Source organism: Taudactylus pleione, unplaced genomic scaffold (assembly GCF_031769625.1).
Source record: "Taudactylus pleione unplaced genomic scaffold, aTauple2 ptg000925l, whole genome shotgun sequence".
NCBI lineage: Eukaryota > Metazoa > Chordata > Amphibia > Anura > Myobatrachidae > Taudactylus > Taudactylus pleione.
The window spans coordinates 310259-327500 of NW_028285326.1; positions in this window are offsets into that span (position 1 = coordinate 310259).

A 17242-nucleotide genomic window follows, 5' to 3' on the forward strand; every position below is an offset into this window, starting at 1 on the left:
GGCCAGCGGGACACATCTCCACATTATGCTGCAGCTGCTCTTTAGCTCCCAGCGCCGTTGAAACACTGGCTGAAGTAGCGGTATGTCATACCGTTGTATACCAGCTCACTTTGAGCCCTGTTTCTTAGACAAAAAAACCTTACAGTTTCACATATGCCGTTAAGGCTTCTTAGATATGATCTGAAATTTCACAAAACCTACTGAATATGTGCCACTCAAACTAAAAAAAGCAATGAAATTACGATGATTAAGGCTGATGCCTTAATGGATGTGTTCCTTGCGCAATACAGATATAGTATGCCATCACACCCTGTGGTTAACTGCAGATTCAGCACTCTCACAGAACGAGATTGCTGTCACTCACAAAATGGTGGAGCTGCTAATTCACAGAATTGTGAGCTCATTGGAATACACACATGCAGTCTATGCAACTGAGGTCTGAGCAGTTATGTGGCTCCCACATCCCACTCAGTGCCCACAATCTTCCCATTCATTCACCACAATCCCACTGGGTTCCAACATCCCTCTCACTCCATACATCCATCTCATTCAGAATACACATTCAGCTCCCTAATTTCAAAAACTATTATACTCTGTCTATGCATGTACATTATCTTCTCCATGCTGCTATAACTTCCCCAATCCCTAAAGCTGTGTGTTCTCCCAACTGTGCTAGCTCTTTATTCCCTCATCCACACCAATCTGTGTTTCCCCATCCATGTCACCCTGTATTCCTGCATCCGTGCCACGCTGTTTCCTTCCGTCTGCACCTCCACTTCCCCCCTAGTCACACCACTTTGTCTTCCCCTCATCTATGCCACTGTTTCTTCTGCCATCTGCACCACTCTGCCCCACCCCCAACCCAACAGTGGCAAAGTCTTCCCCCCTATCCGCACCAATCTTTTTTTCCCAATCTCTACTGATGTGTATTCTCCCATTGTGCTAGTCTGTATTCCCTCATCCATACCAATCTGTCTTTACCCATCTCTGCTGCTTTGTCTTCTCGCATCCATGCCACTGTGTACCCCCAAACTGTGCCACTCTGTCACCCCTGCATCCACACCACTGTTTTCCAGACATCTGCATCACTGTGTCCCCCCCATCTACATCACTTTGGCTCCTTCCCATTAGTCCACGCCTATATGTCCCCATCCACACCGCTCTGTCTCTTCCCCCATCCACTCCACTCTTATCCCATCTGGGCACCTCTATCTTATGCTCAGACCTCAGCCTGCATGACTGACTGCATGTGTGTATTCCAATTCTGTGAATTAGCAGCTCCACCATTTTGTGAGTGACAACAGGGTGTGATGGCATACCATATCTGGATTGCGTAAATAACACGTCCATTAAGGCATCAGCCTTAATGATCGAAATGTCAGTAGGTTTTGTGAAATTTCAGATCATGTCTAAGAAGACTTAATGGGACATGTGAAACTGTAAAGTTTTGTCTATCGAATTTGTAACACACTCACCAAGTTGAAAGTTATTCCAGAGATGTCCAGAGATCTCTTCAGGCAGAGAAGTGAAGGATGGACACTTGCACAGGTACTGACATGGGGAAATACTAGATTCGCTAAGATTAGTTTATTTAGTTGCAATAAATTGCATAGAAAAGCAACAAATGTAAGCAACAAACCTTTCTGCTTATAACTCTGGCCTTGATTCAGAGCCAGACGCTCTGACAGACCGCTCACTCTGAATCAGGGCCGTCCCTTTTGACAACACTAGTGATGTCAGTGGGGCCGCCCCCAGACGGTAGGCGTTCCCATGGGAACGTCTCCGTCTGGGCAGCCACGCCCACCAAAGGGGGCATGCTGTCAATCACCATCGACAGCACGCCCCCTTGGCCGTCATTATTCGGGTCTCGCGCATGCGCACGACGGAGGCGCACATGGGCAACATCGACCTGCTTGCGAGCGGTTCTGAATCAGGCCCTCTGTTACAGCTACAACAATAGTGATAACAACAGTTCACATATACATTCGCCAAAGCTTTATTGAACAGGAACGCTTCTTTCTTGAGCTGTTAAATAAATGGGTTAACAAAATATCTTAATGATTCTATATGCAACAATTATAATGACTCTACTCTCATACCAGGTTGAATTAATATATAAGTCTCAGAATGTCCCTTAAGTCACTTAACCTCTGGCCAGTAACACGTTACGTTGGTGTACATTAGAAGCTAAGTAGGTTGCTCACAATATCCTATTACTGAAGAAACAATGGGCCTAATTCAGACCCGCTTGCGAGCGTAGGACGCAAGCGGGTCGATGGTGCCCTAATGCGCATGCGCACGACGGAGGGAGCTCCATCGTGCACATGCGCGAGACCCGGGGAGCGACAGCCAAGCTGTCGCTCCGGGTCTCGCACCACAGGGGGCGTGCTGTCGATGGTGATTGACAGCACGCCCCCTTTGGTGGGCATGCCGGGGGCGTGGCTGTCAGACGGAGGGGTTCCCATGGGAACGCCTACCGTCTGGGTCCGGCCCCACTGACATCACTAGTGATGTCAGTGGGAGTGATTTTGGCTCTGATAGAGCCAAAATCACTCCAGGGCTTGCGGCAACGAGACCCTACCGCAAGGGTCTCGTCGCAAGCCCGATGGTCGTGGTAACCCACAGCTATACGAGCATCCAGGAGGCCGCTCCATTTTTAGGTAGGACGGCACTGATTCAGAGCGAGCGCTCTGGTCAGAGCGTCCGGCTCTGAATCAGGCCCAATGTTCTCAATAATATTACTTCACTAAAGGATGCTATCTGCCAATGTTGTTGTGGACTTTAGTAGTCTACAGCTGATGCTAATTATCTTTGTCTCAAACTGGTATCTGATGAAACTTCGGACATCAATATAACGTACTGAGTTCTGTAGTAATTTTTATTACTATAATGCAGCTTTAATATACCTTTCCTGTTTAGTAAATGGGCAGGACCTGCACTCTGTTTCTCAGGTTATATGTAGTAATAGTACCTTCCCGCAGCAACAAAGTTGTTTGACTATATTCACTGAAGTAGTCTGTGATGGGGCAAAAGCTATCCTGGGCTCTTATAGTAGTTTTCAGTCTCTTCAACAGAAGATACAGGACCCCCGGCCCTAACAGTTATATTGCAGTGAGGATTAGCCCTTGAGGGAAAGCTATTGCTTCTATATAACTGACAGGTTAGGACTGAAGTAGTAATGCTGGGTTTTATTTACAGACCTCTCCTGTGGATCAGCTTAGCAGATTCAGCACCCTAGAGGATCCGGACAGCGGTCCCTCCTGCAGGCTGGCCCCCCGGCTGTCAGTCATCAGCTCCAGGGGAGGTGTCTGCCGGTATCGTGCTCACTGCTCACAGCTCTCTGGCTGTCTGTATCCCGGCTGACACCTTCCGGCTGCAATGGGCCCACACAGCGGGCACACGTGCCTCTCACTCCTCTGGCCCACATTAAACTTGTGTACATATATGAATTGACATTATATTAAAAGACAATGCATTCTATATGTCCATTACCATGTACTCCTATGAACTGGCCAATACACTTTCAGGGGTATCACAAATTTCATTGCTTTATTTATAATTTATTAACCATCAGGGTTTGACGTGCGAACCTGCCCACCTGCAGGGCAGAAGGACAACAAATAGGTACACTAGCATGGGTGGAGGTGCGGACAGCACACAGGAGGCGTTTTGGGGATGCAGAGAGCAAGAGACGGCTGCGGGGGCAGGCTGCAGGTATGTGGGGCAGTGGCAGCAACAGGGCCGTGCACAGAAGCATCAGCAACAGAGAGACTCACTGGTGCTGGGCATGCACCTAAGAAAATCAGCACAGATGCATGGACGTATCAGTGAGATCCATCCATGCATCTGTTAAAAAATTAAAGTGTAATATAAATTAAAAAAATGACGTGCCCTCACAGCACAACCAGAATCGGGCGTTGGAGCCCCAGTGCTGGTTGTGCTAAATACAGTGGACAAACAACATAGGGGTTCCCTGTATTAACCACAACCCCACCAGGCTATTCAGAGCCAGTCCTGGTTGCCAAAATACAGGGGACAAACGACGTAGGGGTCCCTTTGAAAAAAACTGAATTTTCCCATTAAGAATTCCTAAGGGGGGCAAGGTGTTTAAGGGGCTACACCTCAAAAGCTATTGAAGGTGCTGAGCTTAAATTTTGCACAGGCAGGTAGAACTGTCGCTCGATGCTGCATGCCAAATTTCAGGCCAAAATAATAAAAAATGAGGATTTGGGGGTAATCTAAAGTTCCAACTGTCAGTTTTTCTGACACTCTCAATTAGGACCACTTTTCTGCTGTTCTCTATGGGGGAATTTTGGGAAGGCATAACTCAGGGCAGGGGGTGAATTTAGACTTGGGGTTTGTTTTATTAGGTAGCTCTTGTTCCAGGGTAGGTGCTTTTGGGATTTAGGTAATTGAGAAAGTTACAGTTTTTAAACTATTGCCGCCTCACAAATCTACCATTGTAGATTCCTACTTCTTGCGCAGCCTCAGTAGGAGCCTCCAGCAGGTGCACCAAGACGGCTGTCCTCTGCGGGCGGTAGTGGGGGCCGGGACCCAGAGGAAGGAAGCGGCCGGTAGCAGGGCAGGGACCCAGGGGAAGGGGTATAGTGGGTGTTAGCTGCAGCCGTGATTCGGGGATTGTAGCGGGCATTAGCAGCAGCGGCAGTGGTGGTGCAAGCGGCAGTGGGTGGTGCAAGCGGCAGAACCAGGGGGATGTAGCAGCAGACAGATGCAGGCTCGGATCTCATAGATCCGTGATACCTGCATCTGTGTATAAATAAACTAACACAGAAGCTCGGACGGGATCATTTGTCCCCCCAAAAAAACTACCAGCACTGGGCTTTGGAGACTCAGTTCTGGTTGTGCTAAATACAGGGGACAAATGATTTAGTGGTCCCCCAAATGTAGCAAAACCAGCACCAGGCTTTTTAGAAGCAGTCATGGTTGCCAAAATATGGGGGACAAATGACGTTCTTAGAGAACAGTACTAATGTTCGTGGGTCCAGGTATTTTTTTTTTTTTTTTTTGCCAAGACCCTGGATTGCCTACTTTGGAACAAAGAGGACCTGATCCACACATAGGAGGAGGTGAGTATGGATTTTTTATTACAGGTGCACCATTGGATTATCTACATGGAGAAGAGGACCAATGGGCTAAAGGGATACATAGGTGAGTATGGGGCCTATTCATCAACACTAAAATAACGTTTTTAAGGACATTTTCCCTAAATAACGTTATTTTGGTATTCATGAATAGTCTTAGCACAGGAGATATCACAGATATCTCCTTGCTAAGTTCCCCTGCGTTAATTTCCACACTCTCCATACATTAGTACATTAGTATTAGTACATTAGTACATTAGTATGGGGATGTGGAAATTGTGGTATTCATCAAATTCCGAAAATTATGAATTTTCGGAATTTGATGCAGTTACTATTCGCCACTGTGAGGTGGCGAATAGCAGAATCGACTTACCTGTGTCAGCGTGTGCAGGTCCCCCAACGAGTCCCTCCGGCGCTCTGCTCCGTCCTCAGGCTCCGGAGGCTGGTCGGACATGTGTGTTCCCCAGCAGAGCACAAGAAAGTTTAGAAGAAAAAAAAAACATATTTTTTTTTCTAATCTGTCATGTGGTCTGCTGGGAAACCACATGACAGACCAGCAGGACGGAGCCGGAGTCTGCTGCGCGGACAGGTAAGTCGGGGGGGGGAGGTGAGCGGAGGGGGGAGGGGGGGTACACAAAGTTAACGCATCTGTAGGCAGTGCTGCGCATGCGCTGGTTTTACAGATGTAACAGTGCATGCGCAGCACTGTTTCCAGATGCGATAAGGTAGTGTAGAGAGGGAAAAGTATCTATTTCCCGAAAAGCTGTCATCGCAAAAATGACAGGTACCGGAATAGATACTTATGGAGAGGTGGAATGATGAATTCCACCTATAATTAGCTAGAACTCCATGCGAGTTCTAAACCTAATTATCTCTAGAGAATTTTTAAGTTTAATGAATAGGCCCCTATGTGAGATAGTGTGTGTGCATGTATGTTTTAATAAAATTTTACTTTCTACGGTGTGTGTGTTCTGTGGTTTTTTTAATATTGTTTTTGCTGTGAATTCTGAGTAGGGGGTGAGAGAGAGAAAGGGGGAGGAGGGAGGGGGATAGAAAGGGAGAGACAGAGAGGAGGGAAAGAGAGAAGGAGCGACAAGGAGGGAGAGAGGGGAAGGGAGAGAGTGAGACAGACAGGCAGGGGAAGGGAGAGGGAGAGAGAGAGGGGAAGTGAGAAAGGGAGTGAGGGGGAGAGAGAGAGGCCACGGATAACTGAATACCCCCCAGGTACAGAGAAGTCATGAGTAAAATAGTGAGAGGGAGAGAGACAGAGGGAAGGAGAGAGAGAGAGACAGAGGGAAGGAGAGAGAGAGACAGAGGGAAGGAGAGAGAGAGAGACAGAGGGAAGGAGAGAGAGAGACAGAGGGAAGGAGAGAGAGAGAGACAGAGGGAAGGAGAGAGAGAGAGACAGAGGGAAGGAGAGAGAGAGACAGAGGGAAGGAGAGAGAGAGACAGAGGGAAGGAGAGCGAGAGACAGAGGGAAGGAGAGAGAGAGAGACAGAGGGAAGGAGAGAGAGAGACAGAGGGAAGGAGAGCGAGAGACAGAGGGAAGGATAGAGAGAGAGACAGAGGGAAGGAGAGAGAGAGAGACAGAGGGAAGGAGAGAGAGACAGAGGGAGAGAGAGAGAGATACAGAGGTAAGGAGAGAGAGAGAGAGACAGAGAGAGAAATACAGAGGGAAGGAGAGAGAGACAGAGGGAAGGAGCGAGAGAGACAGAGGGAGAGAGAGAGAGATACAGAGGGAAGGAGAGAGAGAGATACAGAGGGAAGGAGAGAGAGAGATACAGAGGGAAGGAGAAAGAGACACAGAGGGAGAGAGAGAGAGATACAGAGGGAAGGAGAGAGAGAGAGATACAGAGGGAAGGAGAGAGAGACAGACAGACAAATTGAAGGAGAGAGAGAGAGAGGGGGGGTAGAGGGAGGAAAGGACAGGACAGAGAGCCTGATTCAGACCCGGTCGCAAGCGCTGAGCGTTCGCAACTGGGTCGATGGTGGGCCAGTGCGCATGCGCACGACGCGGATAGCGACGGGCACTCTGTCGCTCCGGGTCTCGCAACAAAGTGGGTGAGCTGTCGATGTTGAGTGACAGCTCGCCCCCTTTGGGGATTCGCAGGGACAGAGCTTTATCGCAAGCTCTGTCCCTGCAAGGGATTTTTAATAAATCTCTGTGATTTCGCCTGAATTTGCAATGTGAATTCAGTCGGTAATATCACACTAGAACCGCATTATAAATGCAGATTGTAGTAAGTAGGGCCCCTAGTCTTATATACAAGTTGTTAGTATCAGTCTGCCAGCAACATAGTTAGTCGTATATATATACATATATGCCTACTCTCCCAGGAGTCGTGGGAGGCTCGCAATTTTTCGGGTAAACCCCCGCACCACCAGAATAGTAGGCAGATCACCCGCTTCCTAGTGAAGTGTGCAGGATGTGGAGACTCTCCGAGAAATTTGCGGGTCCATCGGGAGGGGCCGGGGCTAAATGACGCAAATTTGTAAGCGTATATAGCAGCCAAATGTTACTGTTAGTAAGCGTATATAGCAGCCAAATGTTACTGTTAGTAAGCGTATATAGCAGCCAGATGTTACTGTTAGTAAGCGTATATAGCAGCCAAATGTTACTGTTAGTAAGCGTATATAGCAGCCAAATGTTACTGTTAGTAAGCGTATATAGCAGCCAAATGTTACTGTTAGTAAGCGTATATAGCAGCCAAATGTTACTGTTAGTAAGCGTATATAGCAGCCAAATGTTACTGTTAGTAAGCGTATATAGCAGCCAAATGTTACTGTTAGTAAGCGTATATAGCAGCCAGATGTTACTGTTAGTAAGCGTATATAGCAGCCAAATGTTACTGTTAGTAAGCGTATATAGCAGCCAAATGTTACTGTTAGTAAGCGTATATAGCAGCCAAATGTTACTGTTAGTAAGCGTATATAGCAGCCAGATGTTACTGTTAGTAAGCGTATATAGCAGCCAAATGTTACTGTTAGTAAGCGTATATAGCAGCCAAATGTTACTGTTAGTAAGCGTATATAGCAGCCAAATGTTACTGTTAGTAAGCGTATATAGCAGCCAAATGTTACTGTTAGTAAGCGTATATAGCAGCCAGATGTTACTGTTAGTAAGCGTATATAGCAGCCAAATGTTACTGTTAGTAAGCGTATATAGCAGCCAAATGTTACTGTTAGTAAGCGTATATAGCAGCCAGATGTTACTGTTAGTAAGCGTATATAGCAGCCAAATGTTACTGTTAGTAAGCGTATATAGCAGCCAAATGTTACTGTTAGTAAGCGTATATAGCAGCCAAATGTTACTGTTAGTAAGCGTATATAGCAGCCAAATGTTACTGTTAGTAAGCGTATATAGCAGCCAGATGTTACTGTTAGTAAGCGTATATAGCAGCCAGATGTTACTGTTAGTAAGCGTATATAGCAGCCAGATGTTACTGTTAGTAAGCGTATATAGCAGCCAGATGTTACTGTTAGTAAGCGTATATAGCAGCCAAATGTTACTGTTAGTAAGCGTATATAGCAGCCAAATGTTACTGTTAGTAAGCGTATATAGCAGCCAAATGTTACTGTTAGTAAGCGTATATAGCAGCCAAATGTTACTGTTAGTAAGCGTATATAGCAGCCAAATGTTACTGTTAGTAAGCGTATATAGCAGCCAAATGTTACTGTTAGTAAGCGTATATAGCAGCCAAATGTTACTGTTAGTAAGCGTATATAGCAGCCAAATGTTACTGTTAGTAAGCGTATATAGCAGCCAAATGTTACTGTTAGTAAGCGTATATAGCAGCCAAATGTTACTGTTAGTAAGCGTATATAGCAGCCAAATGTTACTGTTAGTAAGCGTATATAGCAGCCAAATGTTACTGTTAGTAAGCGTATATAGCAGCCAAATGTTACTGTTAGTAAGCGTATATAGCAGCCAAATGTTACTGTTAGTAAGCGTATATAGCAGCCAAATGTTACTGTTAGTAAGCGTATATAGCAGCCAAATGTTTCTGTTAGTAAGCGTATATAGCAGCCAGATGTTACTGTTAGTAAGCGTATATAGCAGCCAGATGTTACTGTTAGTAAGCGTATATAGCAGCCAGATGTTACTGTTAGTAAGCGTATATAGCAGCCAAATGTTACTGTTAGTAAGCGTATATAGCAGCCAAATGTTACTGTTAGTAAGCGTATATAGCAGCTAAATGTTACTGTTAGTAAGCGTATATAGCAGCCAAATGTTACTGTTAGTAAGCGTATATAGCAGCCAAATGTTACTGTTAGTAAGCGTATATAGCAGCCAGATGTTACTGTTAGTAAGCGTATATAGCAGCCAAATGTTACTGTTAGTAAGCGTATATAGCAGCCAGATGTTACTGTTAGTAAGCGTATATAGCAGCCAGATGTTACTGTTAGTAAGCGTATATAGCAGCCAAATGTTACTGTTAGTAAGCGTATATAGCAGCCAAATGTTACTGTTAGTAAGCGTATATAGCAGCCAAATGTTACTGTTAGTAAGCGTATATAGCAGCCAGATGTTACTGTTAGTAAGCGTATATAGCAGCCAGATGTTACTGTTAGTAAGCGTATATAGCAGCCAGATGTTACTGTTAGTAAGCGTATATAGCAGCCAGATGTTACTGTTAGTAAGCGTATATAGCAGCCAAATGTTACTGTTAGTAAGCGTATATAGCAGCCAAATGTTACTGTTAGTAAGCGTATATAGCAGCCAAATGTTACTGTTAGTAAGCGTATATAGCAGCCAAATGTTACTGTTAGTAAGCGTATATAGCAGCCAGATGTTACTGTTAGTAAGCGTATATAGCAGCCAAATGTTACTGTTAGTAAGCGTATATAGCAGCCAAATGTTACTGTTAGTAAGCGTATATAGCAGCCAAATGTTACTGTTAGTAAGCGTATATAGCAGCCAAATGTTACTGTTAGTAAGCGTATATAGCAGCCAAATGTTACTGTTAGTAAGCGTATATAGCAGCCAAATGTTACTGTTAGTAAGCGTATATAGCAGCCAAATGTTACTGTTAGTAAGCGTATATAGCAGCCAAATGTTACTGTTAGTAAGCGTATATAGCAGCCAAATGTTTCTGTTAGTAAGCGTATATAGCAGCCAAATGTTACTGTTAGTAAGCGTATATAGCAGCCAGATGTTATTGTTAGTAAGCGTATATAGCAGCCAAATGTTACTGTTAGTAAGCGTATATAGCAGCCAAATGTTACTGTTAGTAAGCGTATATAGCAGCCAAATGTTACTGTTAGTAAGCGTATATAGCAGCCAAATGTTACTGTTAGTAAGCGTATATAGCAGCCAAATGTTATTGTTAGTAAGCGTATATAGCAGCCAAATGTTACTGTTAGTAAGCGTATATAGCAGCCAAATGTTACTGTTAGTAAGCGTATATAGCAGCCAAATGTTATTGTTAGTAAGCGTATATAGCAGCCAAATGTTACTGTTAGTAAGCGTATATAGCAGCCAAATGTTACTGTTAGTAAGCGTATATAGCAGCCAAATGTTATTGTTAGTAAGCGTATATAGCAGCCAAATGTTATTGTTAGTAAGCGTATATAGCAGCCAAATGTTATTGTTAGTAAGCGTATATAGCAGCCAAATGTTATTGTTAGTAAGCGTATATAGCAGCCAAATGTTATTGTTAGTAAGCGTATATAGCAGCCAAATGTTACTGTTAGTAAGCGTATATAGCAGCCAAATGTTATTGTTAGTAAGCGTATATAGCAGCCAAATGTTACTGTTAGTAAGCGTATATAGCAGCCAAATGTTATTGTTAGTAAGTGTATATAGCAGCCAAATGTTACTGTTAGTAAGCGTATATAGCAGCCAAATGTTATTGTTAGTAAGTGTATATAGCAGCCAGAAGTTATTGTTAGTAAGAAAACAAAACGATTACAAGTTAGTTGAAGACAACCTTATTGGTATAAGTGCAGAAAATTGATATCTTTATCCCCTTCCAAGTGTTGGAGTACATGGATTGGCAACATATGCAGACTACTCACATTCACTGGCGTAACTATAGAGGGTGCAAGGAGTGCACATGCTATTTGGCCTAGCGGCTTAGGGGGCCCGGCATCCCAGCAACCAACCCAATACATCATGCAGACTTTTTCTTTTAACCAATTTTTTAAATTTTATCTGTTATCCTTTATTAAAACGTAATGACTTCCGGGCAGCAGCGGACGGCGGGTGGGCATTATATGGGTATGGGGGGGGTGTCACCGGGACTGTGAGGTCACTTATTGATTACTGTGCTTCCGCCAGCCACGCTGCTCAAGAGCTACTGACTGATCTCGCAAGATGATGACATCATTATCAGAGCCGTAACTAGACTTTTGTGCCAGAGAGAGCATTGGCGCCCCCCCCCCCCATTTTTTATGATATAGCACCTGAAAAAGGGCCATGGTCTCATGTGGAGGAGATAGGGGGGGCCAGGAGATGCTGGGGATAAGAGAAGAGGAAGCTACAAGTGAGAATGATAATAAACAGGAAAATTGACCGAGCCAAACAGCGCCTCCTGCCCTGCGGTGCTCTGTGCCATGGCACTGGTCGCACTACCCTAGTAACGGCCCTGATCATTATCTTTTAAGTCTCTCTCTTCACTGGTCTCCGGGCGGGGAATGGGAGGGATGTGCTGTAGTGCAGCAGCAGTCAGGGGCAAGGCTCAAGTCGTCGGAGCGGAGTTTGAGGGAAAACTGAGTGAGTGACACTATGGTGCAGCAAAAGTGAAAGTGATTTGTGATTTCCTCATAAATACAATATGCTTATCTTAAATATATATACAGTATATGTATACTGAAGTGCCAAAGTCGGGGAAGACAGAAAGGTTCCGCAGTGCAGAAAGTCATATAGGGGAATTCAATATGGGAGCGAAAACTCAGTTTTTGCGTTAATATCGCACCTATGACATCATTATCGCAGGTTTTAGTTTTACACTGTATTCAATTTCAAAGACTTTTCGCAGGTTCGAAAAGTCTTTGAAAAAAAGCGGGGATAACTTTTCACCACTGAATAGGTGGCGAAAAAAAGTGCAGAATTGGGGTTTAGGGGTGCAGGTTTAAAAAAAACCCCTGCACCCCTGGGAATGACATTTTAAAAATAACTGTGTAAAAAAAAATGTATAAAAAAAATAGGGCCACCCCAAAAAATTTATTTAAAAATTGGGGTGAAAAAAAAAAAAAATGGGAAAAAAAGTGTTTAAAAATAGGGAAATAGGTTCAGGGCTATTCTGCAAGTATGCGGCAGGTGTTTTCTAGAATAGGCTATTAGTGGCAGGTGTATTCTAGAATAGGCTATTAGCGGCAGGTGTATTCTAGAATAGGCTATTAGCGGCAGGTGTAATCTAGAATAGATTATTAGCGGCAGATGTATTCTAGAATAGGCTATTAGCGGCAGATGCATAGTTGCAGAATTTTTAAAAACTTGCTTTAGGGACATAAAAATATGCTAGTACCCATTTTCATGTACCCCAAATTTGATTGTACCACTTAAAAAAATGAAAAAAATAACCTAAGTGCTCCTCTTCTTATACACAGGGATGTAGTAGTTATTGGTGAGTTGTGTATAACACAGGGATGGAGCAGTTATTCGTGAGTTGTGTATAACACAGGGATGGAGCAGTTATTGGTGAGTTGTGTATAACACAGGGATGGAGCAGTTATTAGTGAGTTGTGTATAACACAGGGATGGAGCAGTTATTAGTGAGTTGTGTATAACACAGGGATGGAGCCGTTATTAGTGAGTTGTGAATAACACAGTGATGAAGAAGTTATTGGTGAGTTGTGTATAACACAGGGATGGAGCAGTTATTCGTGAGTTGTGTATAACACAGGGATGGAGCAGTTATTCGTGAGTTGTGTATAACACAGGGATGGAGCAGTTATTAGTGAGTTGTGTATAACACAGGGATGAAGAAGTTATTAGTGAGTTGTGTAAAACACAGGGATGGAGCAGTTATTGGTGAGTTGTGTATAACACAGTGATGGAGCAGCTATTGGTGAGTTGTGTATAACACAGGGATGGAGCAGTTATTAGTGAGTTGTGTATAACACAGGGTTGGAGCAGTTATTGGTGAGTTATGTATAACACAGGGATGAAGACGTTGTTAGTGAGTTGTGTATAACACATGGATGGAGCAGTTATTAGTGAGTTGTGTATAACACAGGGATGAAGCAGTTATTCGTGAGTTGTGTATAACACAGGGATGGAGCAGTTATTAGTGAGCAGTTATTGGTGAGTTGTGTATAACACAGGGATGAAGCAGTTATTAGTGAGTTGTGTATAACACAGGGATAGAGCAGTTATTAGTGAGTTGTGTATAACACAGGGATAGAGCTGTGTTATTAGTGAGTTGTGTATAACACAGGGATGGAGCAGTTATTGGTGAGTTGTGTATAACACAGGGATAGAGCTGTGTTATTAGTGAGTTGTGTATAACACAGGGATGGAGCAGTTATTTGTGAGTTGTGTATAACACAGGGATGGAGCAGTTATTAGTGAATGTGCATAACACAGGGATGGAGCAGTTATTAGTGAGTTGTGTATAACACAGGGATGAAGCAGTTATTCGTGAGTTGTGTATAACACAGGGATGGAGCAGTTATTAGTGAGCAGTTATTAGTGAGTTGTGTATAACACAGGGATGGAGCAGTTATTAGTGAGTTGTGTATAACACAGAGATGGAGCAGTTATTGTTGAGTTGTGTATACCACAGGGATGGAGCAGTTATAGGTGAGTTTTGTATAACACCGGGATGGAGCAGTTATTTGTGAGTTGTGTATAACACAGGGATAGAGCTGTGTTATTAGTGAGTTATGTATAAGACAGGGATGTAGCAGTTATTAGTGAGTTGTGTATAACACAGGGATGGAGCAGTTATTTGTGAGTTGTGCATAATACAGGGATGGAGCAGTTATTAGTGAGTTGTGTATAACACAGGGATGGAGCAGTTATTAGTGAGTTGTGCATAAAACAGGGATGGAGCAGTTATTAGTGAGTTGTGTATAACACAGGGATGGAGCAGTTATTGGTGAGTTGTGTATAACACAGGGATGGAGCAGTTATTGCTGAGTCTTGTATAACACAGGGATGGAGCAGTTATTAGTGAGTTGTGTATAACACAGGGATAGAGCTGTGTTATTAGTGAGTTGTGTATAACACAGGGATGGAGCAGTTATTGGTGAGTTGTGTATAACAGGGATGGAGCAGTTATTAGTGAGTTGTTCATAACACAATGATGGAGCAGTTATTAGTGAGTTGTGTATAACACAGGGATGGAGCAGTTATTGTTGAGTTGTGTATAACACAGGGATGGAGCAGTTATTAGTGAGTTGTGCATAACACAGGGATGGAGCAGTTATAAGTGAGTTGTGTATAACACAGGGATGGAGCAGTTATTGGTGAGTTGTGTATAACACAGGGATGAAGCAGTTATTAGTGAGTTGTGTATAACACAGGGATAGAGCAGTTATTAGTGAGTTGTGTATAACAGGGATAGAGCTGTGTTATTAGTGAGTTGTGTATAACACAGGGATGGTGCAGTTATTGGTGAGTTGTGTATAACACAGGGATGGAGCAGTTATTAGTGAGTTGTGCATAACACAGGGATGGAGCAGTTATTAGTGAGTTGTGTATAACACAGGGATGGAGTAGTTATTGGTGAGTTGTGTATAACACAGGGATGAAGCAGTTATTAGTGAGTTGTGTATAACACAGGGATAGAACTGTGGGCCTGATTCAGAGCCGAACGCTCTGACCAGAGCGCTCTCTCTGAATCAGTGCCCTCCTCAGTAAAAATGGAGCGCCCTTGTGGACGCTCGCATAGCTGTGGGTTACCACCCACAGCTTATGCGAGCGTCCATGATGATGGTCGCGATGGTCAAAGTCTTCCTCCGTCATGCGCATGCGCATTCGCCAAACATCGACCCGCTTGCGAGCGACCTTCCCTTGCGAGCGGGTCTGAATGACCCCCTGTGTTATTAGTGAGTTGTGTATAACAGGGATGGAGCAGTTATTAGCAAGTTTTGTATAACACAGGGATTAAGCAGTTATTAGTAGAAATGTACGCCGACCCTCGTGTTTTGGTTTTGGATCTGGATGCCCCTGGTTTTGGATCTGGATTGGTTTTGCCAAAACCTCACCTTCGTGTTTTGTTTTCGGATCTGGATTTTTTCTTAAAATATCATAAAAACAGCTAAAATCACATAAAATGTGCATGTTTTTGTTCCTACAGTATAATTAACCTCAATACCATTTATTTCCAGTAATTTCCAATCAATTTTGACCACTTCACAATATTATTTGCTTTATCTAGTTAAGGCCAAAAGGTTGCATCCAGCTAGCTGGCTGACTAAGCTAAGTGACACAGTGGGCGGCAATAACATGTGGCACTTCAGCTTCTAATTTCCAACATGGATACAGTGTGGGTTGGATACACCAATATTGCACTTACTGTGACAGCAGTGTCGGCAGACCGGGGTTGCTGACGGTGTCCTTAGTACATGGAATGGCAGTGCTGCGGTGCTGGCAGTGTTCTCAGTGAAGGGTACCAGTGATGTCAGCAGTGCGTGGGTGCCAGCGGTGTCTTTAGTGCAGGTTTGCTGGCTGTGTCGGCAGTGCGGGGGTGCCAGCGGTGTCTCTAGTGTAGGTTTGCTGGCTGTGTTAGCAGTGCAGGGGTTGCCGGCAGTGTCTTTAGTGCAGGTTTGCTGGCTATGTCGGCAGTGCGGTGGTTGCTGACTTTGTCCACAGTACATGGAATGGCAGTGCTACGGTGCTGGCAGTGTTCTCAGTGAAGGGTACCAGCGGTGTCGGCAGAGCGGGGGTGCCAGTAGTGTCCTAAGTGCAGGTTTGCTGACTGTGTCGGCAGTGCAGGGGTGTTCTCAATGCAGGGTGCTGGCGGTGTCGGCAGAGTGGATGTGCCAGCGGTGTCAGTGCAGGTTTGCTGACTATGTTGGAAGGGCAGGGGTTTTCTCAATGCAGGGTGCCGGCGATGTTGGCAGAGCGGGGTTGCTGACGGTGTCCTTAGTAGATGTAATGGCAGTACTGCGGTGCTGGCAGTGTCCTCAGTGAAGGGTACCAGTGATGTCGGCAGTGCGGGGGTGCCGGCGGTGTCTTTAGTGCAGGTTTGCTGGCTGTGTCGGCAGTGCGGGGGTGCCAGCGGTGTCTTTAGTGCACGGTTTGTTGTCTGTGTTGGCAGTGCAGGGGTTGCTGGTGGTGTCCTCAGTACATGGAATGGTAGTGCTGACGTGCTGGCAGTGTTCTCAGTGAAGGGTACACGCGGTGTTGGCAGAGCGGGGGTGCCAGCGGTGTCCTCAATGCAGGTTTGCTGACTGTGTCAGCAGTGCAGGGGTGTTCTAAATGCAGGGTGCCCGCAGTGTCCTTAGTGCAGGTTTGCTGACTGTGTCGGCAGTGCAGGGGTGTTCTCAATGCAGGGTGCCGGCGGTGTCCTCAGTGCAGGTTTGCTGACTGTGTCGGCAGTGCAGGGGTGTTCTCAATGCAGGATGTCGGCTGTTATTAATGAATAATATGTTAGTATAGGGAGGATCTAGCATTTTGCTCAATGTGTGTTATTTATCTGCATTTGATTTCATTTTAAACAATATTGCTCTGTTATGGGGAATACCCTGTAAGTGATTAAGCTATTGATCTGTATTGGATAGAGGCATATAATGGTATATACTATACATTAAGGAAATTCGAGCCATACAGCTATGGGCTATACTGTTTGTGCACTTGGCTAGAAAATTAAATTAAAAAGCGGTTTGCATTTATGGTGACATTTTATTGAAGTCTAAATGTTCAGAAGATACAATACTAACTTGATTTCCAGTGACAGCAGAGAATATTCATAACAGCATTAAGGTCACAGAGGAAATGTTATTTTGTGTAAGGACGATCTATAATATCTGGAATACATTCCTTAACACTGTGAATACCAGAGACAGGAGAAGAGTAAATAATGTAGCACAAATCCCAAGTGAATGAATCAGGAAAACTATTCTGTGAGACCTTGTTTATTCTTTTATATATATATATATATATATATATATATAATATATATATATATATATATATAGTATGTATATCTTATATATAAAATGTATTAGTTTGTTTGATTGTCAGGTTA